The sequence below is a fragment of the Macrobrachium nipponense genome, chromosome 25, assembly GCF_015104395.2.
Source record: "Macrobrachium nipponense isolate FS-2020 chromosome 25, ASM1510439v2, whole genome shotgun sequence".
NCBI classification, from domain to species: domain Eukaryota; kingdom Metazoa; phylum Arthropoda; class Malacostraca; order Decapoda; family Palaemonidae; genus Macrobrachium; species Macrobrachium nipponense.
This window is the reverse complement of record NC_087214.1, coordinates 42,560,681-42,576,384: the sequence shown is the minus strand read 5'-3', so window position 1 is coordinate 42,576,384 and position 15,704 is coordinate 42,560,681. Positions and strand designations below refer to the sequence as shown.

At 45.2% G+C, this 15,704-nt stretch overlaps 1 long non-coding RNA gene across 1 annotated transcript in view; it reads right to left on the bottom strand.

Moving 5' to 3' along the window:
- The window catches only part of LOC135199415 (uncharacterized), a 35,075-nt gene extending 20,441 nt beyond the window's left edge, over positions 1 to 14,634 (bottom strand). Inside the window, exon 1 of the long non-coding RNA XR_010311065.1 lies at positions 14,513 to 14,634. This is a non-coding gene — a long non-coding RNA (uncharacterized LOC135199415). The remainder of the gene's footprint in view (positions 1 to 14,512) is intronic.
- Between the last annotated feature and the right edge of the window lie 1,070 nt (positions 14,635 to 15,704).

Here is a 15,704-nt window from a genome sequence, read left to right as displayed (position 1 = left end):
CAAGATCCTGGAAGAATAAGAGAAGAGAGAGGACATTCTCCCAAAACCAAACAAACTTCTCCATTCGCTCACTGGTTGAGTCCGCTGTGACCTGAAGCTTCTAGTTTACTGAGGATAGATAACACTCGCTCGTGTCGGGAAAGCCCTCAAACGACGAGTCTGAATCGTCATACCTAGATATGATTTGCTTGCAATGGTGAACTGGGAACTCTTCTCTATGATGATTCTTATTCCTAAGTTTTGACTTACAGTTGTAACAGGAAAAATCCCTTGCTCTTAAAGCTTCCTCTGTCGAAGCCTGAATGAGCCAATTGTCGAGATACCTTCTCATTCTGAATCCCCGACGATGCATTATTGCAGATACCGGAGACATTAACCTCATAAACACCTGAGGTGCAGTGGTCAGCCCAAAGCAAAGGGAGAGGACTTTGAACCGGAAAGTTCCGGATGGACCCGAGAATCGAAGGAACTTCCGAGATTCCTGATGTACAGGAATCTGGAAATAGGCATCCCTGAGGTCCACCGAAATCATCAAGTCTTCTCTCCGAACTGACCTCAGCACAGATTGGGAGGTTTCCATGTGGAATTTTGTAGAAACCACCAACTGCTTGAAACCTGACAAGTCTATAATCGGTCTCCATGAACCTCCCGCCTTGGCGGTCACATAAATCTGGCTGTAAAAACCCGGCGAAGGGGGAGCAGGCTCTATCACTCCCCTCCCTTCTGTAAAAGTGACCAAAAATCTCTGCTGCCAAGGCCATACCCCTATGGAGTACGGGGAATAACTGGCCAGGTGAATAGGAACATCAGATAGGGGAGGCATGGAATGGAAAGGAATCTTTTATCCATTCCTCAGGACCTCCACAAAACCCAAACACTCCGCGCCCCACTTTCTTCCAGATGTTCACAAAGTGGTTCAGACATCCTCCTACTGTGTCGACGAGGGCAACATCCCCTACTTGCAAAAACTCCTCTTCACTGCTGAAGCTTAGAAGTTATCGTCTGGGAAGCCATAGCGGAAACTGCACCTTCTTAGGGGACCTAACAGGCGACCAAAAATGTTATTGTTATAATACAATTAAGTTTGTTCATACTTACCTGGCAGATATATATATAGCTGTATTTCTGACGTCCGACAGAATTGCAAAATTCCGGCACACGTAGTGGGGCGGTCAGGTGGTAGTACCCTTCCCGCCGCTGGGGAGGCGGATATCAGGAACCATTCCCATTTTCTATTCATATTTATTCATGGCCCTTGTCTCCTGAGGGAGGAGGGTGGGCACTCTAATTATATATATCTGCCAGGTAAGTATGAACAAACTTAATTGTATTATAACAATAACATTTTGTTCATGAAACTTACCTGTCAGATATATATATAGCTGAATCACACCTTCGGATGGTGGGTAGACAGACTAGGATTTTTTAGGAAATTTAAATTAAATAAAAGATTAACTTATTGGTTCCTTACCTGATAGCAAAGTAGACTAATGTGGATTAACTGTCACCTAAAGCCTGCTTATGCTTTATCAGAGTTGCCAGCCAGGTTTTTGACCTGTAGTGCTGGTGCTCTCTGGATGCTCTGTCAACGGGGACGTGACCACAATGCGACAAGACCATCTAGCCAAAACATATGGCAGTAACACAGCAACCGACCACCACCTGACCAACTAACCAAAAAAAAACCCCAATATATTTAACACTATGGAATGGGAGATTTTCACAGAAGATCTCACCATCAACCAAAAACACAATAAAACTAACCTAACTAAGCTAAGGGATAGGGAGAGAGACTACCTTCAGCCCCCCAAAACTGTGTCTGCCGAAATGTAAGGTCCCAAAGAACTACAGTTCTCGTAAATCGTTCTCACATCCCGGAGGTAATGTGAGGCGAATACGGAATTGCTCCTCCAGAAGGTGCTATCAAGAATATCTCTGATAGACATGTTCCTTTGGAAGGCAAGAGAGGTAGCTACGGCTCTGACCTCGTGAGCTTTCACTTTAAAGGAGGCTCATCAGTCTTCTGGCAAGATGAATGAGCCTCTTTAATGACGTCCCTCAAGAAGAAAGCAACAGCATTCTTCGACAACGGCAAATCTGGTCTCTTCACCGAGCACCAGAGATTACCTGAGGGACCTCTTATCTCTCTAGTCCTATTCACATAGAACTTGAGAGCCCTGACAGGGCACAGGGCTTCTCTCTGGTTCTTGACCCACGAGACTCGAAATTCCTTTGATTTCAAAGCTCTTTGGCCAAGGATTAGACGGGTTCTCGTTCTTAGCCAAGAAAGAAGGGTTCAACGAGCAGACAGCGCTGTCTCCCTTGAAACCCACTAGGCTACTGAACGCTTGGATTTCACTAACTCTCTTCGCCGTCGCCAGAGAAGCTAGGAAAAGCGTTTTTTCTCGTTAAGTCCCTTAGAGAAGCTTCATGGAGAGGCTCAAAGGGACTTAGAATCAGATGTTTCAACACCACATCTAAATTCCATGAGGGTCGTCTTGCTTGTGGAATTTTGGTGGTTTCGAACGACCCTTAAGAGATCGTGCAGATCCTATTGTCGGAGAGGTCCATTCCTCTGTGGCGAAAAACGGCAGACAACATACTCCTATAACCCTTGATTGTAGGAACTGCCAATTTTTGCACATTTCTTAGATAGAGTAAGAAATCTGCTATCTGATTCACAGAGGTCGTGGAAGAGGAAATTCCTTCCTTCTTTGCACCATGCCCTGAAGGAGGACCACTTAGACTGGTAGACAGCTCTTGAAGAGGCTCTTCGAGCATTAGCGATTGCTCTCGCAGCTGCCTTTGAAAAGCCTCTCGCTCTGGCCAACTTTTCGATAGTCTGAACGCAGTCAGGGCAGAGCGGAGAGTTTTTGGTGAAATGAAACCTTTTGAAGTGAGGCTGTCTGAGTAGATCTCTCCTCCAGGGCAACGTTCTTGGGAAGTCCACAAGGGAACGTCATGACCTCTGTGAACCACTCTCTTGCTGGCCACATTGGAGCAATCAGAGTCAACCTTGTCCCTTCTGACGCTGCGAACTTCCTCATTACGTCCCCCATGATCTTGAATGGGGGAAAGGCGTAAAGATCCAGGTCTGTCCAGTTCCAGAGCAGCGCGTCCACTGCAATTGCCCCTGGGTCCAGAACCGGGGAGCAATACAGAGGAAGCCTCTTCGTCCTTGATGTAGCGAACAGGTCTACTAGAGGACGTCCCCACAATCTCCATAACTCTTGACAGACTTCCTGGTGCAAGGTCCATTCTTGTTGGTAGAATCTTGATTTCGGCGGCTGAGAAGGTCCGCCCTGACATTCTGAACCCCTGCCACGAATCTTGTCAGGGATCTTGATGCGCCTTGCGTCTGCCCATAGCAGAACTTCCTTTGCCAGGAGAAAGAGGGATCTGGAGCGAGTCCCTCCCTGATTCTTTAGATACGCAAGGGCTGTGGTACTGTCCGAGTTGACTTGAAACAACCTTGCTTGACAGTCTTCCTTCGAAGAACTGCAGCGACAGGAATATCGCTGCCAGTTCTTTACGTTGATGTGCCAGGCTACCTGTTCCCCTCTCCAGGAGCCTGACACTTCTTACCCCCCCTAGTGTTGCTCCCCAACCGGAAATGGAAGCGTCTGAGAACAACACTAGGTCGGGGCTCAGAAGATTTAAGGAGAGGCCCTCTCGTAAACTTCTGAGGGTCGAGCCACCATCTTAAGTGTACTTTTAACTTCGTTGGAGAATCCTTAGGATCGCATTCAGGTCCTCTTTCGACGTCCATTCTTCCGCAAGGAAGAATTGAATGAGGCCATGAGTGCAGTCTTCCCAGCGAGACAAACTTTCTAGCGAGGAAATGGTGCCCAGCAGACTCATCCCATCCCTCACCGAACAAGCTTCTCTCTCTAGGAAGGCTGCGACTTTCTCTAACCCCAGTCGCTGACGTTCCTGGGATGGAAACGCCCGAAAACGCCACTGAATCCATCTGAATCCCCAAGATACAACGATGGACTGTGTCGGGGTCAGATGCGACTTTTCGGTGTTGACCAAAAGACCCAGAGACTTTGCTAGGGCTAGCGTAAATGAAGGTCCTTCAGACACTTCTGCCTCGACGACGCTCTGATCAGCCAATCGTCGAGGTAGAGGGATATCCTGATTCCTGACGAATGGAGCCACCTACTTCGCTACATTCCTCATAATCATTGTGAAAACCATCGGGGCCGTGCTGAGACCGAAGCAAAGGGCTCTGAACTGCCAAACCCTGTTGTCCAAGACGAATCTCAGGTACTTCTTGAAAGAGGGTGGACTGGGACGTGGAAGTACGCGTCCTGCAGGTCTAGAGACAACATCCAGTCGCCAGGTCTCATGCTCCCAGCACCGACTGAGGTGCTTCCATTTGAACTTTATCTTTTCTACAAAAAGATTGAGCCTGCTCACATCTAGGACCGGGCGCCAACCTGACGACTGCTTCGGCACTAGGAAAATCCTGTTGTAGAAGCCCGGTGACTCTAGGTCCAAGACTTGTTTCCACCGCTCCTTTTTTTCGACCATCTGGTCTAAGAGATCGAAAAGAACACTTTTCTTCTCTCCCTGATAGGATGGAGAGAGGTCTCTGGGAGTTTGATGTCAAAGGAGGAGGATGTAGAAAGGGGATCTTGTACCCCCGCTCTACTATCTTGAGGGTCCAAGGATCCGCCCCTCTCTGCCTCCAAGCCTCCGCAAAGAATTCCAGTCTGGCCCCGACTGGTGTCTGAAGGACGAGATCTTATTTGCTGTTTTTTAGTTTGAATGAAGCTCTTCCTCTCGAAAACCCTCTCCCTCGAGGAGCTGCTCGCGGGGGGTGCCCCGCGAAAGGGTTTGACTTTCTTCGGGGGTTTGCTGAATGTCGAAGTGGAAGGAACCCCCCCCGCCCTGGACGTCTTGAAGACTGAACCAAGAGGTCCTGGGTCGCCTTTTTCTTGCAAAAACTCTGTGCAAGATCCTTTACCATAGCCTGGGGGAAGAGATGGTCCGAAAGAGGCGCAAAGAGCAATTCCGCTTTCTGAGCGGGAGATACCGACTTAGCAGCAAAATTGCACAGCAGTGCTCTTTTCTTCAGGAAGGCAGTTCCAAAATTCGAAACTAGCTCCTCCGAACCATCCCTGACGGCTTGTCCATACATGACAACACGCTGGACAGCTCCCCCAGACTGAGAGAATCAGGACTCCTAGACTGAAGGTCCAAAACTCCCAGACACCAATCTAGGAAATTAAACACGTTAAGGGTAACGAAGTAGTCCCTTCAAGTGGTGGTCAGTCTCCACCGGAGGTCAGGACACCTTAGCAGACGCTAAGAGAGACCTCCTCTGGGCGTCCACTAAACTGGAGAAGTCACCCAAAGCGACGAAGGGACCTTTATTCCCAATCCTCCTTGGTCTCATACCAAACTCCTCCTTCCCGGCGAGTCTAGAGGGTGGATGGGCGAAAGTGGTCTTGCCTGATCCTTCCTTCTGGACATAAGTCTTGAAGTTTCTTAAACGCCCTCTTGTCGAACAGCGATTGGTCTTCATTTCGACGAAATCAGGGGTCTTTACGGTCTTGGAAGACGAAAGTTGAGAGGGAGGATACCAGGGGCTGTCGGCTGGAACTTCTCCCCGAAGGCTGAACGTAACAGCCTAACAAGAACCTTGTAGTCCGAGACAGCTGAAGCTACCAGGATGTTCTTCTTCTACGGAACTCCCTGGACTACTAAGTTCCCCTTCCTCCCCCTAAGAGGACTGAGAACGCCCATCAGGAGAGGGAGTACGTCCCGCAGTCTCATCCTGAACAAAGACTTCCGTTGGTTGGAAGTTATCCGCTACAGGTACGGAAGCGGCCTTACGTTGATCTTTAGAGGTACGGACATCTTGCGAAAGAGGAGCGTCCTTAGAAGCCACGTGAACTGTCTTAACAGAAACGTCCCTACGAAAGGAAGCGCGAGCTTCCTGACGAGCGGCGCCAAAAGCGTCCTGCTTAGCCAAGCGAGCGTCCTGCTTTGCAGTCTCAAAAGTGTCCTGCTTCGCTCGAAAAGCGTCCTGCTTAACACACGGCGAGCGTCCTGCGGAGCGTCCTCAAAGGCGAGCGTCCTTAAAAGTGTCTTGAAGAGAGCTCAAAGCGTCCTGTCTAGAACAGCCGAGCGTCCTGCCGAGCGTCCTCAACCGCTACCTGCCGAGAGCGCCAAAGCGTCCTGCTTCGAACGCCGAGCGTCTTGACGAGCGTCCTCTCCTGACAGAGTAAAGATCTGCTAGGAGAACGAGAACGTTGACGATCCGGAGGTGGAGAGAGAGACGAGCGAGCCGAGAGAGAATGAGGCCGCTTCGTCCTCTTGACGGGCAGCCGAACGTCCTTCCTACGCTTAGGCTCGACTGCTGCTGGGCAAGTCCTCTGAGCCATCAGCGACGTAATCTGGTCCTGAAGGGACACAAGGATATCCTTCGTAGGTGACGAAGGAGCAAAAGAAGGGGCAGGACTGAGACTGCGAGAAGGCGAGGGGCGAGGGGACGCCTCCTTCCTTCTAGCAGGTACAGCTATCTGCCTCTCAGGTGAACACGCCTGTGCGTGGAAACGAACGTCCTCATCGGTAGAAAGCCTTCCTCTCTTCTTCTGCGGAGGAAAGGAGTCATAAGCGTCCTCTGCGGAAAGGAAAGGAATGACGAAAGAGGAGACATAGGACGTGAAGCGTCCTCAAAGCGAAAAGTCCTTTTCAACGGACGCGAGTCTCTCCGAGCGCTCCACCCCTTGCGCGGGGAGGACGCTTCGGAGGACGAAAAAGCAATCTTTGAGGATACGCGCTCGTGCGCGCTCCTTGGCAGCCTGGGATTTAGCAACAAGGCCTGCCGAAGGGACGCCAGATCGGTGGGGAGCCCCCGTAACCCTCTTGCGGCTTTCGACATACCCACTCCCTGAGTCCTGGGAGTCCGATAGAGGGTCTAGGCCTAGAGGCATTATGGGCCGATCTGACGCCCCCTCCACAACACTAGGGGCACTAACACAAACTTTCACCGGGCCGGTTTCTAGGGCCAATACTTTAGATTCGAGAGCACGAATAGACTCTAGAATCAGAGAAAGGGTGTTACCTTCTCCAGACACAGCACTGGGGCCCGAAGGCAACAAAACAGGATTAGGTTGGGCAAAATCTACTGTGTTAGAGGAGGAGAAATGTTACTATCCTTACCTTTAGTAGAGCTGCCCTTGGAGGAAGACCTCCTGACTCTATCGCGCTCCAATTTACGCCGATAGGTCTCATACATCCTCCATTTATCATCATCCAAATCCTTACATTCATTGCACCGATCATCAACCACGCAAACATGCCCTGCAATCCATACAAACTGTGTGAGGATCCACTGAAGGTTTAAGAAGCCTCACCTTACATTCACTCCTCACACACACCCTGAAACTTCCCGAACTTGATCCAGACATCATGTATCCAGAAAAGCCAATCCAAAATCAAAAACCAATCCACTATTACGCGTGCCAATCCAACAATCCAGAAGTCGATACCAAAAGTCAATCCAGATAATATTAAGCGAGAAAAAATATGAATAGAAAATGGGAATGGTTCCTGATATCCGCCTCCCAGCGGCGGGAATGGGTACTACCACCTGACCGCCCACTACGTGTGCCGCGAATTTTGAAATTCTGTCGGACGTCAGAAATACAGCTATATATATATCTGACAGGTAAGTTTCATGAACAAAACCGGCATGCTTACCAGGTGACAGTATACGTGCACCTTTGGGGGTACCTGACACCTTGTGCCACAACCCGTATCATCGCCTGTTGCTACTCTACCACCGTTGTTGAAGAGACGAAGTTTACCATCGCCGCAACCTCGTCCCTCTGAGGAGTCTGTCGCAGAGTGCGAGGGGCGCCCTCGACTGTTCCTCGTGGATATCTGGGAAATGGGGGGAAGATGGCTCAAGTGTGTCTCCTCTTCTTCCCAATAAAGGCTGTACCGGCCGCTGAGATATTTGCTTGATGAGCCAATCCCATCAAAACCAATGTGATTAAATTGTCGAAAAGAACCGGATCCGACGGAACAAACCTGTCTCTTTTCAAGAAGCCCATCAAACCAGACAACATCCACATCGATGTGAGAGAGCTTTGGACTGGTTCCAAAAAGTGTCCTCCAAAATGGTCGCTTCTCTTAAAGTGATTCCTACCTGCCTAGACGACGAGGGGACTTTCACCCAAAGAGCCTCTACAGATTCATTCAGGGGAACTCTATTATACCCAACAAAGGGTTACCTGCTACTCCTTACATGTTCTCCCTGTGTAGAAGTAGAGAAGAATCCTTCCTAAACGAACCCACTATTGTAGTTAACCTAGCGTCCACCTCTCTCCAAGGACTGCTCCACCCGACTAAACCAAGGCAACTTACAGGACGTGCGAGGTACCATAGGTTTCGTGGAATATGATTCCTCGAACTTTGTACTGGATCCTCTGACACTCTGACTGGAGGAAATGAACCATGAATAAATTCTACCATCCTCTTATTTTCAATTTCTCCCACTTGGGGAAAACTCTCTTCCGCGATAGGGATTTCTTCCTCCAATGACGTCTCCCTATCGGGGTCCTCAGATCAGAGAGGAGCAGGACAAGAGACAGGACGAACTTCAAACTTACCCGACTGCAATGAGGGGGGAACTCAGTGAATCCCTATACCTGGAACCCTGACCAATCAATCCATGTAGAATTCCAGCACAAACCGTAACCCGTGTGACAAAACACTCTCTCCTAAGAGAGTTGATGCAGCTCATGGAGTTGTTGCACTGCCAAACACTGGGTGTTCCAAATCTGAAGCAAACCTACCTGAGGCCAACCCCCCCCCCCTGATGTGAAACATTCGCATGGATTTCCCTTATCCTGAAGACCTGATGACAAAATTCTGTGCATAAGGCGCTGCCGATCTACCCAAACCAGATTCCAAAGGAACTGAGGTTGAAGCACCTACACTTAACCTCCCCAGATACCCTGAGCCAGCACCTGAGAACTCCGAAGCCGCAACACCTGAAACATTACCTAAGTTCCTAAAGGCAGGGGAGCCCGCCAACGTGGAAAAACTTGCCCCGGAGCGAGATCACTTGTACCTGAGAGAACCATACCAGCACCTAATACAGAAGCAGCCGCAATACCTGCACCAATCATACCACCCAATGTCCTATTTGGATGGGGAACCACCGCAGCGTCTTAACAAAATCACAAGAATCACCCGCCTTAGCGGTGACATACGTATTAGATGAGGGAATCTCTGTTCCCATAACCCCCGCCACCAAACAGCACCAATACCAAAACCCTTAGAAAATGGAACTGCCGCACCCTGAGAAAGGTTTGAGAAAGATATCGAAGGAGAAGAGAAAAAGGGAGAGGGACATCCTGGTTATAACTACCGGAACCCATGCCAAAGAACTCAGGCAGTAAGAGGTCCTGCCCACCAAGCTCGCACTGACAGGTGCACTAAGAGCAGGATTCGCCCACCTGATCCGAAATGCCTAACTGCCCTTTTGCAGAAACCTCCACTTCTTAATGCGGGACCTCAGAACGGGACCCCTCCGGAAATAAACCATCCGGGGGGACCTGTCAGCAGGTTGCAGATGAAGCTAAGGTATGTCCCGAAAGAGAAGAGTGAGGAAGAACTTGAGAGGTAGAGCTTGTTGATAAGGAGTGGAGAAATATTAGAATATTAGGTATAGAAGAAAACAGACGTAAGAGGAGATGGAGAAGAAAAAGACAAAGAAGAGGCCATTATAGACTCCCCTCCCCCTTAATAATCCTGCAACATATTACACGAAAACTCGGGTAAAATGTCCAAAAAGCCTAAATGATAGCACTGTCTAACCAGAACTCTATAATTCTAAGACAAACCTAGAATGTTAGCATTATATTCTGCCAAATTCAATGCTACCTCATCAAAATGGCTAAACACCAGCCCCTGAATCTGTAATAGATCCTGCTGAAAAAGAAACTTTTGAAGAAGAAGGGATGGCATCAAAAACTTCAGCAGGCCTCGCTTCCGATACCGACTTAACGGATAACTTAAGGTCCTTGCTTTGGAAAACACAAGGACAGAAACAGAACTTCCATCGAATCAATGACAACCCTGTAAAGGTAGCCAAACCTCAACCCGAAAGACACTGCTCTGGCAGCTTCTCATCCTTAAACTCTACACTAGGATCCCTGACATTCTTGGTCTCACCTATTGCTAATTCACACTTTTTACTTACGCTTTTATGGGAAAGGGGAATTCTGCTCCGACACTGCCTGCTCCATGCCAGGGGGACTGGCGAATCCTGCTCGCTGGGCTTGTGGTTCCCCATAATCAACGGCACATGTTAGGGCTGGTTCTGGAACAGGCAGGGGAGCTGAAAAAGTGGTTAGTGTCTACACTCCTATTACTATCCCTATCCTAATTCAGTTTTATCAATTCAGTAAAAAGACCAGTCATACTTAATGACAACACATCCTCTAATTTCTTTGATAATACTGCATTACTAATGAGACAGGCAGGAATGCACGTTCAAACTTGCTCTTAAGCCACTGCAGATTAAATGAAAAACAGCTAAGAACCGATGCAATGTCTAGAAACTTAAAATCTGGTGATTATCCCCATCTTTGGAAAGATATCCAGTCCTTAAATCCCAAAACTAAAAAGCTATCACAGAGAGTAGGGGAAGCAGTCGGAGACAAGGCTATCGCAAGTATGTGGGGCGATCACTTCAAAAAATATCCTGAATTGCATAAATGATCAAGATTCCCGAAGGATGTAGATAACCTCCTTACTGACAACATTCAATTTCATTCTGCAGACCGTATTACGCCAGGTAACATCAGCGATACCATAAACAGCCTACCTAATAATAAATTGCCCAGCTGTGATGGTCTTCCCGCAAAGGCTTTCAAATTCTGCCGTCCGATAATTTAATTTCATTTTTGGCTAGCTGCCCTATTCATTGCGTGCATATTCACCAGTTTCTTCCAGACTCCCTACTCTTAGTTCACTTGATACCATTAATCAAAACAAGCTAAAGGATGCAGCTGACCCTGGCAACTACCGGCCGATTGCAATCACAACGATCGCATCAAAGATACTAGTCGGTTCTTTTAGCGAGACTTCTCCCCTTTCTACACACCACTGACAACCAGTTCGGGTTTAAAGCAAAACCACTCAATCGACATCTGCATCTACATACTGAAAGAGTTGCTGAACTACTACCTATCATCAGCCTCTCCTGTTTTCCTTTGTTTTGTGGATGTGAGAAAAAGCATTTGACAGAGTAAATGAAGTTCTTTCTGAAGCTGCATAAAAGTGGCACACCCCTATATCTAATTGGCATTTTACATTGCTGGTTCTCCACACAGCAATTCTGTGTCAAATGGGGTAACATTATCGTACACCTTCGGCTCCCTAAATGGGCTTCGGCAAGGGGGCACTCTCTCTCCATACTTGTTTAATACATACACAGATGCCTTGAATGTCAAACTGAACTCACTCCCAATCAGATGCATGTCAATGGAACAACTATAAACAACCTCTGTTACGCCGACGATATGATTCTTATTTCCCCATCAGTGCAAGGTTTCCAATGACTCATTGACACTTGCTGCCAATATGCAAAGGAATTTGTTTGATATAATACAACGAAACCAAGACCCAGTGCATGTTGCTTGCTCCCAAGATCGCTTAAGCATATTGCAGAACCAATTGTCCTCAGAAACCATCGGCTGGAATTTGTGCACGAATTTCCGTGTTTGGGTCACATTATCACCGACCTAAAAGATACAGCAGACATTGAGACGAGACTTTGTAAACTATGCGCAACTGGCAACATGATTAACGTTGGTGGACACATAATTTCTGACCCAAAAACACAAATTCGAACCTTAATCCACTAACTTCCATGACCCTAAACACAAAATTCATTGACACTAACCCACATAACATTTCTGAAAACAAAACACAAAATTCATTGACCTGACAATTTTTCTAACCCAAAATGGAAATAACTTCCATGAACCCCAAACACAAACCCATATAATTCTCTGACCTAAACGTAAAAGTCATTGGCACTAACCCACTTAACATCTCTGACCCAACACACAAAATTCGTTGACCATAAATTACAAATTCTTTGACTCAAGAAACAAATTCATTGACCATAACCCAAATAACTTAAATGTCACAAACTACAAAATTCATTGACCCTAACCACATACATTCTCTGACTCCAAACACAACATTCATTGACTCTAACCCATTGAGAGTCAATGACCTAAAACAAAAATCACTGACCCCAACCCATATAAATTCCCTGAACCAAAACACAACATTCATTGCCATTAACCCAAATAAATTCACTAAGTTGAAAATTCACTGACCCTAATCCACATAAATTCCCACACAAAATAAATTAAATCTAACCCACATATACTCCTTAAACCAAAACATAAAATTCATTGACACTAACTCACATAAATTACTTCATCCATAACACAAAATTCATTTATTCTAACCCACAAATTCCCTGACTCAAAGCACACAATTCCTTGTCCCCAACCACATACATTCACCGACACAAAACAAAATCCACTGACCCTACCCCATTTAAATTTCCTGAACCTAAAACAGAAATTCATTGACATTAACTATAATACTACATAAATATTGAAACTAAACACAAAATTCAATGACTCTAACCCACATTAATTCACTGACCCCCAATACAAAATTCATTGACCCTAACCTACATAACTTCCCTCACCCAAAATACAAAATTCACAAATGAACACAAGTTCATGGACCCAAAACACAAAATTCATTGATCTTAACCCACATAAATGTCCTCACCAAAAGCAAAATAATTTTATCCTAACCCACATAAATTCCTTCACCCAAAAAATTAAATTCATTGACCCTAACCCACATAAATTATGTGATAAACATAAAATCAATGACCCTAACCCACATACATTCCCTGATCCAAATCCAAGAAATATTTTTTACCCTAAACCACATAAATTCATTAAAACCAACCCACATAAATCCCCTAACCCAAAACGCCAAAATTCATTGACCTTCACCCACATACATTTCCTGAAACAAATCGAAAAAATAACTGACCCTAGAACACATAAAATCACATAATTCACTAACAAATAGAATTAATTGACCCTAACCTACATAAATTCCGTGACCAAAACCACAAAATTCATTGACCCTAACCCACATAAATTCCTTCACTCAAAACAATTTTTTTTTGCCACGGCACTCTTTGAGCAAGAGCCCGTGCTGGCATAAGGCCAGCTTAATCTCAAACAACAACAACAACAAATTTCATTGATCCTAACCCATATAAATTCCCTCATCGAAGACACACAATCCAATAACTCTAACCCACAAATTCCCCCAACCCAAAGACAAAATTCATTAACTCTAACCCACAAATTCTCTGACACAAAACACAAAATTCATTAACTATAACCTAAATAAATTCTCTGACCCATAAGACAAAATTCATTGACTCTAACCCACATAAATTCTCTGACCAAAAGACAATAGTCCTTGACCTGACCCCACATAAATTCACTTACATAAAACACAAAATCCCTTAACCTCAACCCACATAAATTCATTGACAAATAACAAAATTGATTGACCCTAACATACATAAATTCCTCGACCCAAACTGCAAAATTCATCGCTGCTAAACCACAAATTCCCTGGTCCAGAACACAATATTTATTGACCCTAACCCACATAATTTCACTAACCCAAGAAACAAAATTCATTGACACTAACCCACACGATACCCTCACCTAATACTGTTAATTCATTAACCCTATCCCACAGAAAATTTACTGAACCTACCTATACAAATTCACTGACTTTCAAACACCAAATCAACTGACTTTACTTAAATTCACTGATCCTACCCACACAAATTCATTGACCCCCAAACTCACACAAGGGTCAACTAACCTACCCACAAACCTGTTTAAACCAGATTAACTGGAAAATGCTTGAATTTAACGACTTAAGTTAAAACCAAATAAAAGCATCTCAGCCATTTGTTGGTTTGATGTGCATCTACAAATTTGAGTAATGACTGAACAGTTCCACTGACCTTCCACCAGAAGTATATCCACTGGATTTGACCATATATAACTCCAATTTGACACCATTAAAATGGTCACAGTTATTTACAGAGGAAAGAGATGAATGCAGGTCACACAGAAAGGGCTGAGAAATATACCATCTAATTTAACCTGATGTAACTCAAATTTTATCATATTAAAAAAGGACCAATTCCGTACAGCATACAGGAATGACTGTAGGTCACACAGAAATGCCTAGGTCATACAGAAATGACTCTCGGTTCGTACAGAAGAAATGACTTAAGGTTTATACAGAAATGACTGTAGGCCATTCAGAAATGACTGAGAAATATACCACCGGATATGACCTGATATAATTCAAATTTGACACCAATAAGAAGGTCATAACTACTTACAGCATGCAGGGATGACTGAAGGCCATACAGTCACAGAAATAACAGCAGAATTCTTTGATCACAAACTTTATAAAACACAAAACTCACAAGCAACAATGGCTGCAAACCCTCTCCTACCAAAGATACTCCAATGTATCTCTCAGCCAATCAGGGACCTCCACCATACGCTACCTTACTAAGCAGTGTCTTTCGACTTCTGTGATTGGCTGGAAGCGTCGTTACTGGCCCCAGGGGTTTGTAAGATGTTCATTCATTGGCTGGGATGATTTTAAAAATTTTTATCTTGTTTCTTGGTGAAATTATGCGGATTTTAAAATGGGGGTGTTTTTTCTGAGCTTTTTTTTTTATCTAGAGAATACTATTATTACTTTATTAATATATATATTCATATACATTATAATATATTAAAGAATATTAATTCTACTTCAAGAAAACCCAGATGTATTTTTGGCTGCAAAGGTTTGCAAGATGAGCAGCATTACAAGAATAAAAAAAAAATGATACCTATACAATATTGGACCATTACAGCATTTGAACATAATAGCAGTTTAGCCATGCAGTATTATACCATTACAACATTGCAGCATTTACAGCAATGCTGCTCCTCAATATTGCAGCACTTAAGTTTTACAGCATGCAAGCATACACCATTTCGATAGCAGCAGTACAGCCATGCAGCATTATAACAGTACCACAATGCAGCATAAAGTAGTGCTGATCTTCAGTATTACAGTAATATAGCATTTGAAGTATAACAGCAGTGCAGCCATACAGCATCGTTGCAATTAAGCATTGCTTATGCAGCATAATAACATTATCACGATGCAGCAGTGCTGATCTGCAGTATTACAGCAGTGAGCACTGAAGCTTAACACAAAGCTGTCATAGATAATTGCAGCAATTAAGCATTACAGCTGTACTACCACCATGGCAGCATTAAACCATTATCACAAATTTCACAATGCAGTATTACAGCAGTCCAGCAATGTAGTATGACAGCAGCACAGCCATGCAGTAGTTCAGTAATTAAACAGTGGAACAGCCATGTAGCATTATACCATTACAGCATTGGAGCAGTTAAGCATTACACCATCACTGCGGCATGACAGCATTGCACCATAACAGCACACAACACTACAGCTGTGCTGCATGCAGCATCCTAAACATTCCTTTTCGAAAGAAATTATGCTTA